A 19351-nucleotide genomic window follows, 5' to 3' on the forward strand; every position below is an offset into this window, starting at 1 on the left:
AAGTGCAATCCTAGCCCCACTGAAAGCGACAGGTGTGTTATCAGAGCTTCACTATCATCTTAGTCTTTATGACTGCCAGCTCTTTGGCCAACGAAACAAAATTTCGAAGAAAGACTACTATCGTCAAAATATCTGAACACTATCTTTATTCATGTATACCAAGTAAAATTTTTTACTATTATGACAGACCTGACATTCATTTTTTAGTCATATAAAACCAGCAGATACCTTACAAGGCAAAATGGGAAAGACAGGAAGGATAATGATAGCATAACCATGCTGTTTAGGAAGAAGAAATGTATTCCAGCGTGCTTGGGGAGTTTTCCTTTATCTGCTTTGCTAGAAAGAACTGTATCTTTGTGAAACAACAATATTCAATAGCTGTGGTTGTTCTTTTTCATTCTAAAATAACTAAGACAAACTATAGATAAAATTGAAGATTTTAGATTTGCTCTTGAACTCCAGCTGTTGGACGGGCTCTGAATTTAGAAGCAGCTGTAATTCAGCAACACTGCAAGAGCTCCCCACTCCCTCTGCCTGCTCCTCCAAATGATCTATATGCAGCAACAGAGACCGAAATGAGAAACAGTAGATGCCAGATAAAACCCTACAAGCCACATGCTAAGGGGCTCTGAAAATACAATTGTAAAGGGAGATGCTGTGAACTGCTGGCAGGAATTGCAGCTCATTGAGCCCTGCCCAGGACGGGGCAGCTACAGTGTCCTGATGCCCAGTGTGCATTGCCCACCACTGCTCCTGGGGTTTATCTTATCTGAGCCATGCCAATGGCAGGTCTCTTTAACTACTTTAAAGCTAATATAGGTCTTAGGCAAGCTACAGAAGTGACTACAATATAGATACATACAAAGAGACTGTGTTTCTCTTAGGCCAAAAAAGGAGAAAGTACTTTTGTGTTTCTCCTATTTCTGCTGCTATTGTCTAATTCCTACAGTCAAGATTCAGTTACAAAGCTGTTCTTCGAAGCTGAATGTTATTCCACTATCTCTGCTTTAACAGTAGATACCAAAAAAGTCAGCAACATTTCATATTATCTTACAGTGTCTTGAAACAGCACAAAACCCTCTGAACATAAGGGCAAACCAAAAGCAATTTAAAATCTTACATCCTGAGCAATTACCAAAAGGACTTCCCCACATACCATGTGCGTTGAAGAACAGAGCTATCTTTGTTTCCAACTGAAGCTGCATCTAGTATGGATATTTTTATCATAGAAAATCTACCAGTAATTTTCTTCTTATCATTTTCTTTATAAAGAAACCTTAGCATTAGAAAGCATTTTAGCATATTAGTACTGAAATGCCTTTGTTTAAGTAACAAAACCTGCTCTCTGATGATTCAAATAGCACTACCAATCCAGTCAACATTAAAAATAATGACAGCATCCATTCAATACAGCAATTAAAATAATGTTATCTCCTGAGTTTTAAGAGCCACTTAACAGGAAGGGACCTTGTATATACACTGACACACAGATGGCACTTTAGCTCTTATGAAAGAAAGAGACTCAAATACTTTCCAGAAACATTCAGAACCCAACTGGTAATTTTAATATCTCTATACCCAAGAGAATTGTCTGAATCTGAAGATCAATTGTCAAACCACAGGACTGTCACAACATGATTACACCTAGAACTTCCAGTAATAAAATCAAACTATTTCTTTAACAAGTTCACTACAGGACATGGTGCTGTGATTTGAAACTTAAGGGTTTCAAATCACATCATCTCCTACAGCTCTGCACCTCCACTGTGGGCAAAGAGAGCACAAACCAGGACACACTGAGGTGCTGTCACCAGCATGAAGAGTGGGGCAATGACCATCCCAGGAATGCTTCGAGGCCAGTCGCACTTCCTCTTGCCAGCCAGAAGTGCAGGGTGCTTCAGCAATATGCAAAGGGAAGGTGAGACCCACAAGACTGCAGTCCATGACAGCATGGGAAGGCAAGTGGAGATTGCCTCTGGATCAGCTATGGAAGAAGGGCTAAGAAATGATGTAGTCTCTGAGAGTGAGCAGCACAGGAATAGTTTAAGAGCTGATGCAGCAGGCTGGCGCACATTTAAGTACATACAGTGAAGTTGAAGTGATTTACTACCCTCACCAAAATCAGAGTGGAGAGAGAAGCTGTAAGACTGACTTCAGCGACTTGAACAGCAGTCCGTTATATTTTAATACTAAATTTTCAATATAAAAGGCAACCTAATCTCAGTATGAAACCTGAACGGAGTATTTACATTTACTGTATGCACCCATGCATTGGCAGAAATCAAATGTTTTTAATCTAAATGCTTCTATTCCCATCTTTGGTTCAGATCCATCTGTGAGCACACGTATGTTCCCTGTTAAATTAACTCCATGTTTAACCCCGTGTTCTCATGGACAGCTACAGCACAGATGCATTTGCCAGCTATTTTGGCAGTTTCACAGCTGAGCAAGATTCATGGCAACTGATTCTGGAAAGAGAACGCATGGAGAGTTCCTCCTCTGAAACTGCTCATTCTCACCTTTTAAAAGTGCTAAATCCACACCTGCACAGGCACAGCACAGATAGGTACAGAGTGGGAAATGGCATTCTTTCTGGCACAAACAAGAGGTTATGTGCGTGAAGAACTTAAAATATCACTTTTTGAAGAAAAAAAAATAGTTCATTCTTTGCTGGCAGATGTAATGAGCTTCCAGACAGAATAAAATCATTTAGTGACTAAATACTTAATGCCTCTGAACTCAGGGTTTCTCTGCCAGCACATCTGCAGAACTAAGATTAACTCAGCAAAATGCATCTTTGCCTCCTCCACTGCCCAGCTTCACCACAGTGTCAGGTTTTAGCTGGTGGACATCAGAAGAAACTCAGTACTAACACCAAGCAATTGGAAACACCAAGACATCAGTACAGACACACTGATTTGGTTTAGTTTTCAGTTTAAGTTAATAATTCTCAGATCCAGCAAAAAAAAAAACAGAGAATAAAACAAGTAACCAAGTGTTCACCAGAACTTGCAAAATTTCTTCACATCCCTCTGCCAACTTACTGCTCAACCTGAGCCTCAAGGTATTAGGAGTGAAACCTGCAGATTTTCAACTAAATAATGGAAATGCGATGGAGCTGTGGTATACTAAAGCAAGTCCAAGAGAATCTGAGGATATACATATGCAGTCAGGAATATTAAAAAGTTTCTTGGGCACTGCAGTACGACAATGCACTCTGATGATTATCTTTATTAGATAGCACTGGATAAAGAGCCAATTCATTAAAAACTAATGGGACAGTACTGCCATCCATACATTATACATACCCATAAAGCAGATATGGACAGCTAAATGTTAAATCTGTTGGAAATTAACTGCAAAAGTGAAGTAGGAGAGTGTGTCATAAAATAGGAACCATGTAATATGAAGGCCATGCGATAAAATGGGGAGAAAAGAAAGATGACCTCACTGTATAAGCCTGTAAAATAAAATGAGGAGATTAGAAAAACTACAATAAACTAAAACTTTTCCCTGAAATGGAAAAAATATTCCCGGAAAGTGTACAACAGCAAATAAAAGAACCTTATTAAAGACCGATGCTCGAGAGTGGTGAGTACAATGACAAATGGCAGGGAGACGTTTAACTGCAAAACAGCAGAGCTATTCATGAGAAGAAAACAATTTTATTGTGTCTTTTGATGAAAACTCAACAATGTGGGGCATTAATATTGCTGAGGCAGAATCAGCAACAGGTATCAAAACAGGCAGATAAACCTTTTTTATTCAATCACAGAACAAAAATTCCATTTATATCATGCTCTCTAATTAAATAAGTTTCATTTTAGAGCAAGGTAAAAATATATGTTTCATTATTCTAAAACTTCTTAAAGTTTTTGATTACAAAATGAATGCCTGTGACAAAGTCCATGATTTTGGATTAAAAGCACTATTCAGAATACTCGTATCAGCAAGAACGGTTATTTCTAAGGTCTGTAGAATGCTTTCATGCGGACTTCAACTATCAGAAATAAACCATTTGGTAAGTACAGCCCTAAAAAGACAGTTTAAGTTAATAACTCTTAAAAATTCTTAAAAGTTAGAAATTCTTAAGAACATTTACCATTCTGCATATTTATATAGCTCGACACTTTCTGAAATGATTTTCCTACCAAATGATTCCTTCACAGTGCACTGAGAATTAATGTTTCTTCATGGTGGCGATGATGAGGAAGAAATGGAACTTCAAATAAATAATGTTTAGCTCAAATACAGACGTATTTTCATAAACATTCCCTTAAATCCTAATATGCTCAAGACCTATTCACAAGGCACCAAGCTAAACATATTCAAACAACTCCATCTCTGCAAATCAAATCTCAAGAGGAAAATTACAGAGTACCTCTCTAACTATGAAAGCTGTCAACCTGGTTTAGGAACACAACAAACACACACTGGTGCAAATGATGCACATGCACAAAAACTGAAGGAGTTAGCATGAGGCTAATTTTAAAATTTGACCTGGCTGAGGCACAGAAGCAGCGTTACTCATATAAAGATACCATTACAAAACACACCTAAACCAGGCAAATCTCCACTCATTTCCGCTACACTGCAATGCAATTCTAAGCCTGAAGCTCTAAACTTCCAGACTGACAGCGACAGCAGGAACAACATCCCGTGTCATCTATGGATCACAGGCCCTCTGAGCTGCTGCGAATGTCTGTGCTTTCTGTTTCCAGGACATCCTTGGCTTTTAATTCTCATGTTGCACTGCAATACAAATCACCCTAAAAATGTGTTAGTGCACCTCAGGGGAGCTCAGCTCCCTGGACTGAGTCTGAGCCACAGATCCTACCTAGTAAAGCTGTGTGTTGCACATCTGGTTTTACCACGTATTTATCATCACAGATAGTCTCATACTTTGATACTTCAAATATAGTTCCCTCAGACAACTGACAACCTTTTCATTTGAGCATCTTCTAAGGACAGTCCTTCAGAAGAAGCTAGATGTAGAGAAAGAGTAATACAAAGAGAACCTGAAAACCAAGTGAGTTGGGGGTAGGAAAGACCCCTAACACTTACAGCTCTGGAAAACATCTATACCATGCCTCAAAGATCCTTGTGGATTATAAACATAGAAACCACGAACAAAAAACGAATTATTCACCACATTATTAAACATGACAAAAAGCTTCTGAATTGAAGCTTTAAACAGGCTATTTAAGATTCCAGCAATCCCTGGGACTTTGGCAACAAAAATGTTCAAAAGCCTTTTATAGTTGCTGTCAGATTTATGTAAAGCATTTGAAATTCTTGTGAACTTATTTATATAACAACCTAAAACTTGAAGCCAACTTGAAAGTCTTTCCATTCTAATTATTCAGAATTGGAGGTGCCATACAAAAGATACACAATGTTTCTTCTTGAACATGTCCTAAACAGAGACTTTAGGTGAACATTTTATGGAATAGCTGTTACTGCTGATGAGCTGCATCCTTCAATATAAAAATTATTTGGTGAGCTGTTTTCTGTCTTCAGTTCAGAGAAAACAGGGGGATAGTACCATATGCTGCATTCAACTCTAATGGACTGCTCACATCCTGCCCTGTTCATCTTGCATGATTATTCTAGGAAAATGTTGCATTATATAAAAATAAACTAAATGTTTCCATCTCTTTTCAGAGACACAGCACTAGAATAGTCCCCGGAGTAAGGCTGAAGATGGACATCAAGGTATTATCGAGAACTGAGACCCTGCTGACGTGGGTGTAAGGCTCCGTCATTCAAAACCATTTGGTTCATACCCCACTCTGCCATCACCCTGGGTCACTCCTTCAGCTCCAAAATAGAAAGGAGCACCAACTGTAAAGGCATCTAGTATCTCTCCAATAGCATCCACACTGTGGTCACCATAGGAGTGGCAGCAGGACATGACCTCACCGGGTCTGCAAGATGCAGTAAGAGCTACTACAGCAAAGCAACCCCCAGCCAAAGAAGCCTTTCAGGTTTTATCTTTCAAGATGATTTGAACATGTTTTCCATTTCATCTACCTCTGCCCAAAAGCTCTCAATGCCATTTCCTGTCTTCCTAAGGCCCAATTTTCCTGTTCTCACCATTTTTCTATCTCAGTGAGGTCACTCACTTCTCTGTTTCAGCTACCAGCTTCACTCCTCCTTCACATCAGCACTTCTCAACTACCCAAGCTGCGTATACTTTCAAAGATTTAACTGTCAAACAGGTTTGTAATTAGCTCACATGTCTGTATATAGATACTGCACAAGGGTATCTGCAGCCTCAGAAAAGTATGGGTCTAAGGAGAAATAAACACAAATCCTACAGTATTGACATTCCATATAAACACTGTTGTGAATTACAGACACAACAAAAGGGCATTTGCCTGTATTAGCTGGCATGTGAATTCTCCTTTATAGCTAGGGCATTTGCCTGTATTAGTTTGGATTAGCTTCTATTTTATAGCTATTGTGAAACTGGTCAAACTGTTTTATCCCTACATCTCTATAAGCACTCAATGCCCAAATGATGGAACTTTGGTAGAAAGGAAGAATCTGTTCACAAAAAGAGAGTTCCTCATCATTCTTATTACCTCTATTACTATACAACTCATTTAATAGTAGATTAATTATTCAAAGGAGGAAAAAAATCTATAGTTCAAACGAGAACAGAAGCAATATACACAAGTTCACAATTCTTTTAGTTTACCAGAATTTTGTCATGCCAATCAAGAACCAGAAATGTAGTTGCAGTACTCTTAGAAAGAAATCCACAAATACCATACTGCAATTAATAAGTATGCAAACCTGTTTTGCTTGAGCTTTTTGTTTGTTTGTCTTTGTGGTGTTTTATTTATATCGTGCTGATGAGCATAGTTTAACACCCATGGATTGTTATAAGCTAATGTGAGCCTTCTCCCTGTGTTTCTTTCACATAGCATTATTCCATATACATTCTGGCTGTGGGATTTTTATGGATTAAGAGAGAAGCCAGCAGCATTCTTTATTCGCTGCTTTTGGCATTAAAGCACCACTTTGATTGCTTTCCTTTTTTCTACTTAATCGTGTTTTAGACAGAGAGCATCCAGATTTAACTTGTCCAGGCTTTGCACTGCCATTTTCCTGTTAGCCATGAGAAACAGAGACAGAGGTTACAAAGAGCAAGGAAAAGGTAATTTAATATTTAGTTCAATGACGCCTGTGGAAGAATCTTGTGAACCTGTGCTGAGAACTCAGTGAATCACCAGTGACTTATGATGCAGAAACAGTGACATAAAGGGGTAAAATGTTCCTAAAGTCTTTAACAGTCCATTAGCTATCAGAAATAAAATACTAATATCGCTATTATGAGCACCCTTAAGATATGCACACTGTATTGCAGGCCCTGGGTGAATCTCATCCAGCTTACGCCAGTACAGATCCTGCAGAACACTGGTGGAAAACCTATCCACATGGGAAGCATAATAAAAATGAGCATCTGTAATTTCTCCAGTGTTGCTTAGATCACTTGGGTCAAGCCAACCAAACCCTCCAAAACTCCTGATGTATTTATTTTATGGGCAGGCACACGAACAACCCTAGCTGAAACCCGTTTGGAGGCAAAAGCAAAATCCCATGCCCATTACCACTTATGGTAACTCCCATAACTCAGGAATCAATGTGCATTCAAAGTGAACTGGAACATCTCTCTGGTATACAACTTTCCTATGAAAACAAAAGCTGTAAGAATCTGAAGACAAACTCAAAGGGTGGGGGGCAAACATCTCATTCTCCCTTGCAAAAGACATTTTTCATTCTGGCAGAGGAAACATCCAGCAATACTCACTACCCAAGACAGACAGTCATAACCTTCCTAAGCATGCTGATCCACACACTAAGTCTGCACTTGCTTCTAAGAAGGGCTGTTTTCATGCTTTTTGATCAGGAACGATTTACTTTGGGGGATTGTATGATACCGAGATTGCTAATAGTATACAGCGCCTTTCACCTGTAGGTCAGTGTCCTCAATTTCAGCCCAGCTTATGAAGCTTGATCTTGCAACATGCCGTGCGCTCCACAGCGACTGCCCTCAGTGCCTGCAGACACCAGGAGATGCTCGGGGCACTCAAAGGACCAGAGCACTCAGCTCTTGGGAAAAGCAATTTCCTGCTGACTGAAAGCCAATACGTGCTGTAGAGAGACCTAGGTGAAGCACAGTGCCATTCCCAGGTTTATTGCAAAGAAGAAAACACCAGGGCTGTCCCATGCGTTGCCTGAAGTTGTGGTTATAGACACAACTTCACCAGCTGTGTACAGGACCTTCATCATTTCTGCAGCCCAGACGAATCTGTTCACAGCACAGGAGCACACGGCATCCTCCAGCCAAAGGCTCATGATGCCTGTGACTGCCACACAGCAACTAGAGTGTTTCTCCAATCACACACATTCAGAACTTTTTACAAACATTTAATTTTTGTTCTTATTAAAAAACAAAGATAACAGTATCTTTTGGATAAACTAACAGCGCCCAGTAGGTAGGAGAGTTACTTGGATGTGTGCATTATTTACACACATCTACTCCCCAGGAAATAATGAGCTGAGTGAGACTGTAACCATTCCAGCCTCAGGTACGGTGGTGGAAAAAGTCAATCCCTCATTTGCACTTAACTGGGTAACATATTTCTAAGTACCTACATTGCCAATTGGGAAGCGTAGTGCAATTCCCCGGGGATCAAAATTAGCCAAGTTAAGTAACACAGCAGAACTGTTTCATTGCAGATAATGCCTCTTGGACTAGAAATCATTAGAATCAGCTAGAAAAATACTTATTGTCCCTTGAAGAAGTTTTAATGTTTTTAAGGGAAAACAAATACGAGAATTGTCCATAGGAACTATTTAATTCCTCTAAAAAGCATTTACTTTTGACTGAAGTCAACGTCACATGGCATTTTAAGTCAAAATTTAAATGCTGCCTATAAAATGGGGTAATATTTTGTCTTTTAAATCTCAAAACCTGCCATTAAAGTACTCTGCAAGTCAAAATGAAATTAGTTCAAAATATTCTCTTCCATTTATTACAGGAAGAAGTTTTTTGACCAAATAAATATTTTCTATTAAACAGAAAATTTGTTTTGACAAAATCATATTTTTTGCTTAGAAAACATCTTCCAGAAGTAATTTAACCTGTTCTAAAGAACTAGGGGAGGGATTCCATATGCTTTTTTTCCTGCATCAAGAGATGGCTGCTCTTCAGTCTTTCGATTTTGCTGCCCTCTACCATCTAAACCCACTGTAAACATGCCAGCACTGAACCATCAAGGGGCAGCTGGCATTCACCAGCCCAGTGTTCCTGTACAACAAAGATGTATGCCTGTGTGTGTCCAAGATTTTGGCAGGGTTTGACTGAAACAAAGGACTCTCAGCATCCAGAAATAAAAACGATGAAGAAAACCTGATTTCATAATTGCAATTTGAAATGGAGAAATGTACAGCAAATTTATTATGAAACTACAGCCATCATAAAACAAATACACATATAAACCCCTACCAAGTTATCAATTCTGGGTCTGTGACTGCAATATAAACCCCTACCAGGTTATCAATTCTGGGCACATGACTGCGATATTTGAGAGCTTTCTGCTTGCTGATATATATTCTTCTACCTGTCATATTGTATTTCTAAATTGTTAAAAAAGAACCCTTACCTACCAGCCCCTAAGGCATTCATTTTTCCCTGGACTTTATGAAAACTAGAACATGTTTCCGTGCTACTTCTTTTACAATAGGAAGCCTGTTAAAAACAGCATCATGAATATTCTAGTTATGACAGATATGAAAGGACATAATATCCAGGGAACAGTCCTTTCTTAACATATTCATGAAGAGGTCCTTGTCAATCACAGCTAGTGAATTGAATAAAAAAATAACACCGGGAGTCTTAGGAGGATATGGCTGAGTTTTACATGCTGGAGATATAAAGACTCAAGTGAGACCAGGTTCCACTAACAAGATTCCTGGCCTGAAGTGTCTTTGTGAAATTATTCAGCAACCTGCCAATAAGGGTATTTCAGACTGCAGCTCCCTCTCCTCGGTGGTTGTGCTCCGTGTGGGTCCATGCATTATTGCCACACAGTTTATGGAGTGTCTCAGCTGGTGCTTTAAAGGAACAATGTCTCCAACCGTCCATTCATTTTGGAATTTCAAAACAATGTGTTTTATGCCCCTGCTTCTTTTGAATATTAAAAAATTTACATCTTGAAATATTCTGGAAATAAGAAACGGATTGCCAAATGCCTTAAGCAAGAGAAGAACTTAGAAGGCAACTTATATATATTTTAAAGTGGAAAGCAACATTATTTACTATTTATGCCGCACTGTCAATTTGTTCAGTGGTATTTGGATAGATAATTAAACAGACTTTTATATTAAAATACTTTTTTGCTGCCTTTGCTACTTTTAAAGCAGGTACGAAGTACAATATTTAAAAGATACTACTCAAAAATATACAATATATAGTCAAACTCTAGTTGACTTTATTCCAGTCAACAGCAGTCTGAAAAATGCCAGATTTCTAAGATTATCAATCAAATGCACCCTTAAACTACATGTCATTTTCCTAAGTGAAGCTCACAGGACAGCACTTCCTGCTTGAATATCAGAAGCCAATGTAAAAGGCTGTGTCCATTCTACAGGTGTCATTTTTAACTCATAATTACATGCCGCTGAAAGTTATTTTACACCAAAATAGTAAAAAACCAAACCTCAAGTATAACAGATACCTCTATTTAAAATGAGTGAAATAAAACCATAATTAGAAGGAGTTGACAGACCACCACCCCCTGGGTTTCACTGCTGGCCACCATCTCCACAGCTAGCAAACACCATTCGTGTGACTTCAGCAGTGCCCCTTTATGCCAGTCAAGTTTCCAGGATGCTGAAATATCAAAATGATATTTCCCATACAGCTTCCTCTGCTTCAAGCACTGCCCCAGGACACACTCTATTTACTTATCTGGCTGAAGACAGAGCACTTTCTTTCTCTCACATTTAAAAGCAATGTACATGAGACCCAGTCTGAATGTAAAAGTGTATCACCCAGTCAGAGGACGCCACAGTTAGAGAGGGAACACAGATAAACCTGCAGGCTACTTGTAGTGAAGTAAAGATGTATGAAATGGCAGCAGCACTACTGGCAGTTTGGTATGGAGAGCTCTTGTCCAAATTTATTGCAGATAAAATAAGCCTTTAAGCCCACCAGCCTGACTCCAAAAGGTTTGCTACTGCACTCAAATGCTATGCATGTATATATAAAAACCCCAAACAATCCAATCCAAAATGAAAACCTCTGCTTGAAGATACAAATCACCTAAATTCAAAACACCATCAATTTACAACTCTCAGATGGAAACTAACGGCAAATTGAATGTCTGAGATGAACCCACACAGATGGCATTACACAGCCTTGCTCCTTCATGGAGATGGAAAAACTTGTGCACCACTGGACACCACAGCCCACAGGGCAATATGCAGTGCTTAAAAATTTCATAAATTTGGTGTCTGCACCCATTCCACAGTGCATCCGATGCCAACCCAATGGGATTTCTCTCAGAGAGCTTTCCACGCCTAGATCCCACTGAAGAGCTGAGATTTGCCAACTCCAATTGCAAAAACACCTTTAATAGTCACAAAAATACTGCCTTTATTTTTACTTAACAGGAAACAAAACCAGTGTGAAACAACAGAACACACTGCAATGAAATCTGAAATATGGGTTACCAAAACCTTGAGGCAGAATGCCAAATTGCCAAGAGACTGGTTCTTAAATGGAAGTGTCTCAGACTTTTCACCTACTTGTGGCAGAGTACACAGAATTGCAAACAAATACCCAAGCATATTTCGGATTCCGTCTGCAAGTACCAGTGAATCCCGTAACAAATCTGTCTGGCACTAGCAATACCTACTACAGGTAATGCGTGGCACAGCTCCACATTTATTATGCGATTCATCCTGTTGAAAACAATGACTATTCGTCTGAATAATATTAAAAACACTGTTGAATCAAGTTGAGCCCTGGTTTCAGATCTTTCTCACGTTTGCAGTAAAACACACAGGTTCTCTGAGCCACAGAGTTGAGATGCAATCACAAGTACAGATCAACACATACCAACTTGAAAACTGCAAGAATAATGAGGAGCCACTCTTTGAACACAAAACAAAACAGATATGAGATGTGAAAGGATGAATTTGCTGTGTACAGGAGCTCCATATTTCACATTTTTCCACAGGGAGTCTAAGTTGCTTCACCTTTGGTAAACTTGATTCATTAGTGTATTAATTGACAGTTGTTTCCTGCTCTAAGTGATTGTTTTCTAGTTCTATTATGTACTGTCAAACAGCAGCACATGATTAATTACAAATAAACCAAGAACTTTGCTAACAATGGGATGTTTCAAAGCCTCCCAGCTTAAGGAAAGGAAGTCTGATGGTTACGTGGCTGGGATGTTTTCCGGATCTTCCCTCGGAGCATTTCAAACACATTCAGCTGCAATGGTCTCTTCAGAGATTTTGGCTGACTTTTTAGGTTGATATAAACAGGTTATTTTTATTCTGTGCTTTACAAACTGACCCCTTTAACACACAAAGTCATACAGCAGTGTTGGTCAGTACACAAACATCTATCAAATGAGAAATTAGAACATATATGGAGGACAGCAAAGGGCTATGCATCAGCCACCTGAGAGACCCTCAGCATGAATTTGTGGTCCAATAGAAAGCCATCTCAGCCCTGCAGTCTTCCAAAGAATCCTCTGATCGATAGTGAGAAACTGAGATATTTCATTTTGCTGTCAGTGTAATTACTATGAACTCCACTTAAGTGAACAGATTATCTATGGTCTCACAGCTCACCAGGAAGAACTGGAAACGTAACATGTTGCAATACCAAAGATATAAAGGGAAACGGCTGGGTAGAGGCCTCTGACAGGCTATTCATCACCTACCTCTGCACTAATGGCAGGAGTCCATGATGATTAAGAAGATACATTCTGTCTGAGGTTGAAATTGAGGTGGTTTTAACTTTCCTTTGCAAACATGTTTGCAGTGGATTTCCAGGGCTATTATATGAAAGAGTTACTTGAATTGCAGACCAAACAGAAGTCCCTTAATCAAAATCTGAACATGAACTCCTTGAATGTTCATACTAGCTGGCTCCCTATTGCTGGGATGAGCTGCAGAAAAAAAAACAAACAAAAGTCAAGAAGTTTCCCTTTCTCTGTATTTCTTGTGGGTTTATATGAAAATTCATTTCAGTAACTGACATTCCTGAAATTACAAGAAGAACTCCACCAAGTGTAACCTTTGCTCTCTTTTAGACCCTATCAAAACATCGGAATCACCTATACTTGAATAGCTTGCTATTTCTACTGTACAATTTTAAGATACTGCATTTGTAAAGGAATAGAGTTACTGTTACATAGGAAAAGCACACTTACAAGAGAATTTTTTTCATCAATTTCAATAGCATGAACAGAAAATACTTACTACCTCGTGGAAAACAATTATAGCCAATTGTGTAGCCAAGACCAACAAGACATCCAAGACAGCTACACACTGCAGAAATGGAGACCTCTGAGTGTTTATTTTAAGACATGGAACATGAAGGAATAACATTTATTCCTCTGAAACCTATGATGAATAGTTCTGCTATGTCCTTGGTTTGCATATTTGGACAGCTTTAATATTGCTGCTCTGAGGAACCAATGGATTTTTAAGTAGATTCCTTTCCCTCCCAGAGATAGACTACAGGTACAAGAAAACGATGATTTTCCTTGGCTTGTCATATAATAAAAAACAAACGCAGTTAACTGGACCCTTCAGCTAAAGCTGTTAAAATACATATGTCAATCATCATCTGGGAGCAGTCAGGAAAACAAAAGTAATGAAAATTGCTACTGTGAACTTTCGCATTGAATTTTCTTTGGAAAAAAAAAAAAATCACACACCCCACACACAAGCATAAGTCTACTGGAAAGTCAAACAAAGTCATTTCCCAACATCTTCAGATTTCCAAAATGTAAACGGATACAATCTACATGGATTCTTTTACTTCCCGGACAATTTTAAAGCAGTTTTATTCAAAAGAAAGCCCAGTCTACAGCTGCCGAATACTGCAAAAACAGAAGAGCCTAAACCTCTATAACACACAAACAAAGCTTATCTATTTCAGCTACTCTTAAGACACAAAGATGAGTCATTTTGCTGGCCATATAGTTCACTAATATATAGATCATTAAATATCATTTACAAAACTAGCAAGTAAAATTGATGCATAATAAATGGTATGCGCATAGTCCTGTACTCATATCCATAACCCTCACTGAAAATTTTACTAACATGATGTCAGAAAACATCATCGCTGGGAGTACTTTCATAATTACACAAGTAGAAGTTAAAAAGGTGAAAGGATCACTGTAAAAGCTTTCCTTCTATCACAATATCCTCCTTTTTCTGACAGGATTTCCTCAACTAAGTAATGTTTCTTGCCACAAAGCACTAAATACCCATAGGAAAAAAAAATCTATTTATTTTTGAGAACAACATCATCTGTTTTGATCAGAAACATAAACCTAAAAAGTATTATTATTAATATTCTGGAAAACATTCTACTTCCTAATCCATTCTGCTATATGCTTTTTCCAATTCAGAGATTATCCTGCTTTCAGGGTAATTCGCTACAATCTCATCACATTTCCACACAGTACCTTACTGCTGACCTTCTGCAGGTTGTACCTAAGCCAAATAAACTTAATTGAGCACATTTCTTCTATGTAAAGTATATCTGGATCTTCATAAACTTCAAATTTTGCTAGTTTTTTCTCCCTCTAACAGGTGTGATCTGCAGTCACATTTCTTCACTGCAGCCTTACTTCCATCCCTTCATGTTCAACTCGTCTCTGTAAAATCTACAAAACTGGGAGAAGATGAAGAGAATGAGCGAGCTCTTTCCCTCCTTCTGTTGAAGGAAAGAGGTAGTGATGCTTGTGAGCTAAGATGAATTGAATTCCATGTACCTTTGTGACATATTCCAGAAGTAACAGATAAAGGTAGATTGTCCCATGAACTTTCAGAAGGAATTTACTCACCATGAGAAATTCCAACAGAGGAGCCTGCATACCTGACAACAGCCCAGAAACACAGTTCTCACTGGCTACAAGTCACGGAAATCTACTATTTTCAAAAATTACTTTGAGACATGCAATAAAACTAAGTTTTCAGCATTTGAAAAAGGAAAGGGCTGTGTATATATTTTCTTTGGCTTAAAACTTTTAAGGCTAATGTTTAGGCACAAAATGGAAAGATACATAATCCTTGCACTGTATTTAACCATATTTTATAATTATAATTATTTCATGTTTCTGGGTATAAGCAATTTAAAAATAATTTGCAAGGAGAATTTGAGTAAATCTCAACTTTATTTAAAAATAACTTGGAGAAATGAAGTAGCAGATGTGTTAAAAAATCAATTCATTATATCACATAACTGACAGAATTTTTCATGACTCCACTTCCAAATCAGCTACAAAATTCACTTTGTGCTTTTTCAAGAACCATCAAGGACCAAAGAGTGAAAGAAGTATTGAATAAACAGAATGAAACAAAACAAGAATGAAATCAGTGCATTGTGCTTGATGCAGAATCACTCTTTATCTTTACAGCTTTCAGAGCTGGCAGGGAGCGAATCTCTTGAACAGAAACGAGCCAAACTAAACACTGCTGAATTCCTCTCAGCTTTAAATCCAGCTCTGGAAACTAACCCACTAGGTCAAGCCCCCTCTTAGGGCATTTTGCAGTCTCTGTGAAAGACTTGCATTGCGTGGGGTTTGGACTGCAGAAGATGAGTAGAATGAAAGGGAAAACCATCTGGTTGGGAGCCCACGAGACATACAGAACCAGAGTTAAACAGCATGCTTATAGGAGCACCTATGCCTTTCAACGTGCATTTGGTTTCAGCTTCATGAAAATTAACATACCTAAGATGATACACATAAAGAATCCAGGAAATGGCGACATAACCCATAGCGTAATTTTGATCAGTTCTTCACAAATGTCACAGGGGGGTTTTGACCAACCCATCCCCCTTTTTTAAGCAGTTCCCCATCCCTTTGGAATCACGTATAGAATCACAAAGGATTTTATTATGCCAAGATTCTAAAACCCACAAAAATTAACTCAACAGGAGAAGGAAACAGGGAAAAGCAAGTGCCCCGGAAGAAAACAGGCAGTGTTTGCCCAGTGCTTCATTTGAAGCACAAGGAGTTACCTCCAACAGTAGAACACATGTATCTGGAAATCCCTCAATTTACAAATGTCAGTATCTGAATATAGATACGTAGAGACATACTGAAATCTGCACATAATTGCACATTGCTAAATTGTCTCAAGAAACAACAGTGCACTTGACCCCACTGCTCACACGACTCCTCAGGGAGCACTAAATTAGCAGAAAAACAGTCAAGCCTAAAAGAAGTTAAGTTGGAACTATCTAGTTTCAGGATAGCTGCATTTGGCTGCAATAGCACAAAGCTCAGCACAGGGAACTAAGTGAGCACTTGCTTGCTTAGAGCACAGCAAGCTCCATGCTACTATAGCTACATGGGTAAAAGAAAGCCCAGGTCTGTGGGAGTAGCCATCAAAGACATGTCAGGTACGGCTGTCCAATACCTCATGCTGGGACATACTTGTCACCCTCTTTGAACACTACCGGTGCGCTAACTGTATTTATAACAACATCTACTCCCTGCGGCGGAGGTAGGTGAACTGCACCACCCAGCCATTTCCAGCTAGACATCAGTCTCCATTCAGTGCAATGCCCAATCTGCTGGAATACCAGGACATCGTAGCCTTGCTCAGAGCAAACCACTTCCAGAAGAGTACCACCTGCATTGTACTTTATTCTGCTTGCATCACAGGAACAAGTGAAGAACAAGATGAAGCCTTTCTTTATAATTCTGGTGTTGCTCTCAGTTAAAGCCAAAAGGTCTAGCTAGTAACTAGCCTCTAACACGTCCCAGCAGTTTCTCAGGATCAATGGCTAAAGGAAACATTTTCTAGGGTCACATGTTTAAAGCTATATGAAGTCCTAAACAAACAAAACTAGTCCTCACTGCATGAAAAATATATCCCAAGATCTAACCCATTCTAATGCCATAATGCAATTTTCCTCAATTTCCATTTCAACCATTAATGACTACTTATTCACCAGAGCGCCTCATATTCTTCCATTAACATAGACACTTGCCTCTATAAGGCACGGACTATGTTATTTAACTGTCTGGTAAGTACCATGAGCAGTTAATGTACTGCACGAGTAGAAGCTTCTGAAAATTTGACAAGACAGTTGGGTCAGACACCAGAAAATAACCTCCCCTCAGCATACTCCAGATGTACTGTATTATACTGAAACAGATTTTCCTGAAAATGTTGTGGAGCCTCCATCACCAAGGATCTGGGGATAAAAACTGTTAAACAAACATTTGAGAGGCAGAGCATCAGCATAACCCAACACAGGCTGATACTGCCCCGGGACAGGGGGCACACTAAAATATCTCTTGAGAGACCTGCAAAGCCTATTTTTTCATGATTGTAAATGGCATTTGTGTGTGGTTTTCCCCACAAAAAGCAAATCTACATAGCCCAAGAGAAAGACAGTGTTTAGTTTCAAGATCTAAAAGAAAGTGCATCTCAGGGTGGGTAGAAGCGGGAAAGGTTAAGAACTTCAAACACAGCCAAAAGAAGAGTCATATTTTCAACACTGGTTTGAATATGTTTCACATTGCTGCAAAACTCTCAGATATAGAAATACTTCGTGAAAAAGCAGCTTGCTTATGGTTCATCCCATACACAAGATGCTGTGTGATACAGGATGATTTTTATGTCAAGTTGCATCTGTCGGAAGAATGCAGCAGAGCAAGTAAGCGTGGGTTCTTCCAAGCAGTCACATTTCCACTTCTCAGGGCATCAGTACTTCTAGTTATGAGCAAACCATGTGCACACAAAAGATTTCACCTCATATTGTTTCACAAAAGCCTCCATATCATGGCTGCTGATGCACAAAACACAGCTGAACCTCCTGCCAATGACCTCTTTCACTATCTATTAAAATGTATGGACTGAAGTTTGAAGGAAGAGCTTTAAAAATTTCTCTGAGTGGAGAAGCAAGGAAGGAGACATGACAGGAATTCTCCAAGAGGCAGAAGTGTATGCAGGACGTCTTTGCATCTCTGCCTTTAAGGTGTCTGTGAACCCTTCCTGCAGACCAGAGGCAATTTTGTACTGCAGTTAGGGAGGCATGCAGAGCAGTGACCCCAGCTTCAATACAGCAGCACCGTTCTGGGAGAGCAATTCCAGTGTTGAATCTTGGAGGCTAGCAACAGTTTAAGATACTATTCCTGTACGATTCCTAGAGCCACAGACTTACATAAATTAGACATGTCATGAAAAAGCTGAATTATGTGTCACGTGGTGCAGTAGAGGGTAATATACGGACCTTTATTATGTAATAAAACAATTGTGTGCTGGGGAGATATTTATGGCATAATCCTGTATGTCCTCATAGTACTCTTTGGAAGCATATAATTTAATACACACTGTATATTTTGTCTGTATGTGTTTACATTTAAAGTAATGCAAACTTTATTCTCTAAAATACCAGTAATATATCTGGATAGGTTATTGCATGGCATACCAGTAAACACCACCAGAAGCCACACACTCTTGAAAAAGGCCACTTAGTGCTAGTGACTCATGCTGTATGTTTAATATTTTGCCTTTAAATCAAAGCAAGCTTCCCAAATATTTACTGAGTAAGCTCTAAGGCTTTAATTTTCAGCCAATCCTAACTTTATTACAAAAGTTTATCTATCTATAAACACACTACTTCACTACGCTGTCATGTTTTTATAAAGTAGTTTATAAAAGGTGACATCTGGCAAAGAGGCAAATCTATAAAAATCATGCTGGTGGATGTAGTGTCATTTTTTCTGCCATCCTCCCAGAAAGAGTAATATTATTTTGACACACACATTCATCCCCACTGTCAAGCTTCTATTTTTATAGTTAGTTTACTGCACATATCCTTAAGCTATACAAAACCTTTGGGCTAATGTAAAGAATGACATTTCTACATATTTATTAAAACACTTATTTTAGGGGTTGACTTTGCCTGATAGGATTTTTCCAAGTACAGTGTTATTTTCATGACAATACACTTCATTGAGAAACAATAAATAAAGATGCACAATAAGTCACAGAAGGCCAAATATGCACCGACAAGTTTAAAGCAGCTCAGCTTGGAAAGGCCTGTATTTGTCCTTCTTTA

The 19351-nt window shown here is 38.8% G+C and overlaps 1 protein-coding gene across 2 annotated transcripts in view; it reads right to left on the bottom strand.

Moving 5' to 3' along the window:
- The window catches only part of FHIT (fragile histidine triad diadenosine triphosphatase), a 418605-nt gene that overhangs the window by 300877 nt on the left and 98377 nt on the right, over nucleotides 1-19351 (bottom strand). The window lies entirely within an intron of this gene.

This window comes from Pezoporus wallicus, unplaced genomic scaffold (assembly GCF_028554395.1).
Source record: "Pezoporus wallicus isolate ANWC-B61680 ecotype Strahan unplaced genomic scaffold, APGP_CSIRO_Pwel_v1 contig_8714, whole genome shotgun sequence".
Taxonomy (NCBI): domain Eukaryota; kingdom Metazoa; phylum Chordata; class Aves; order Psittaciformes; family Psittacidae; genus Pezoporus; species Pezoporus wallicus.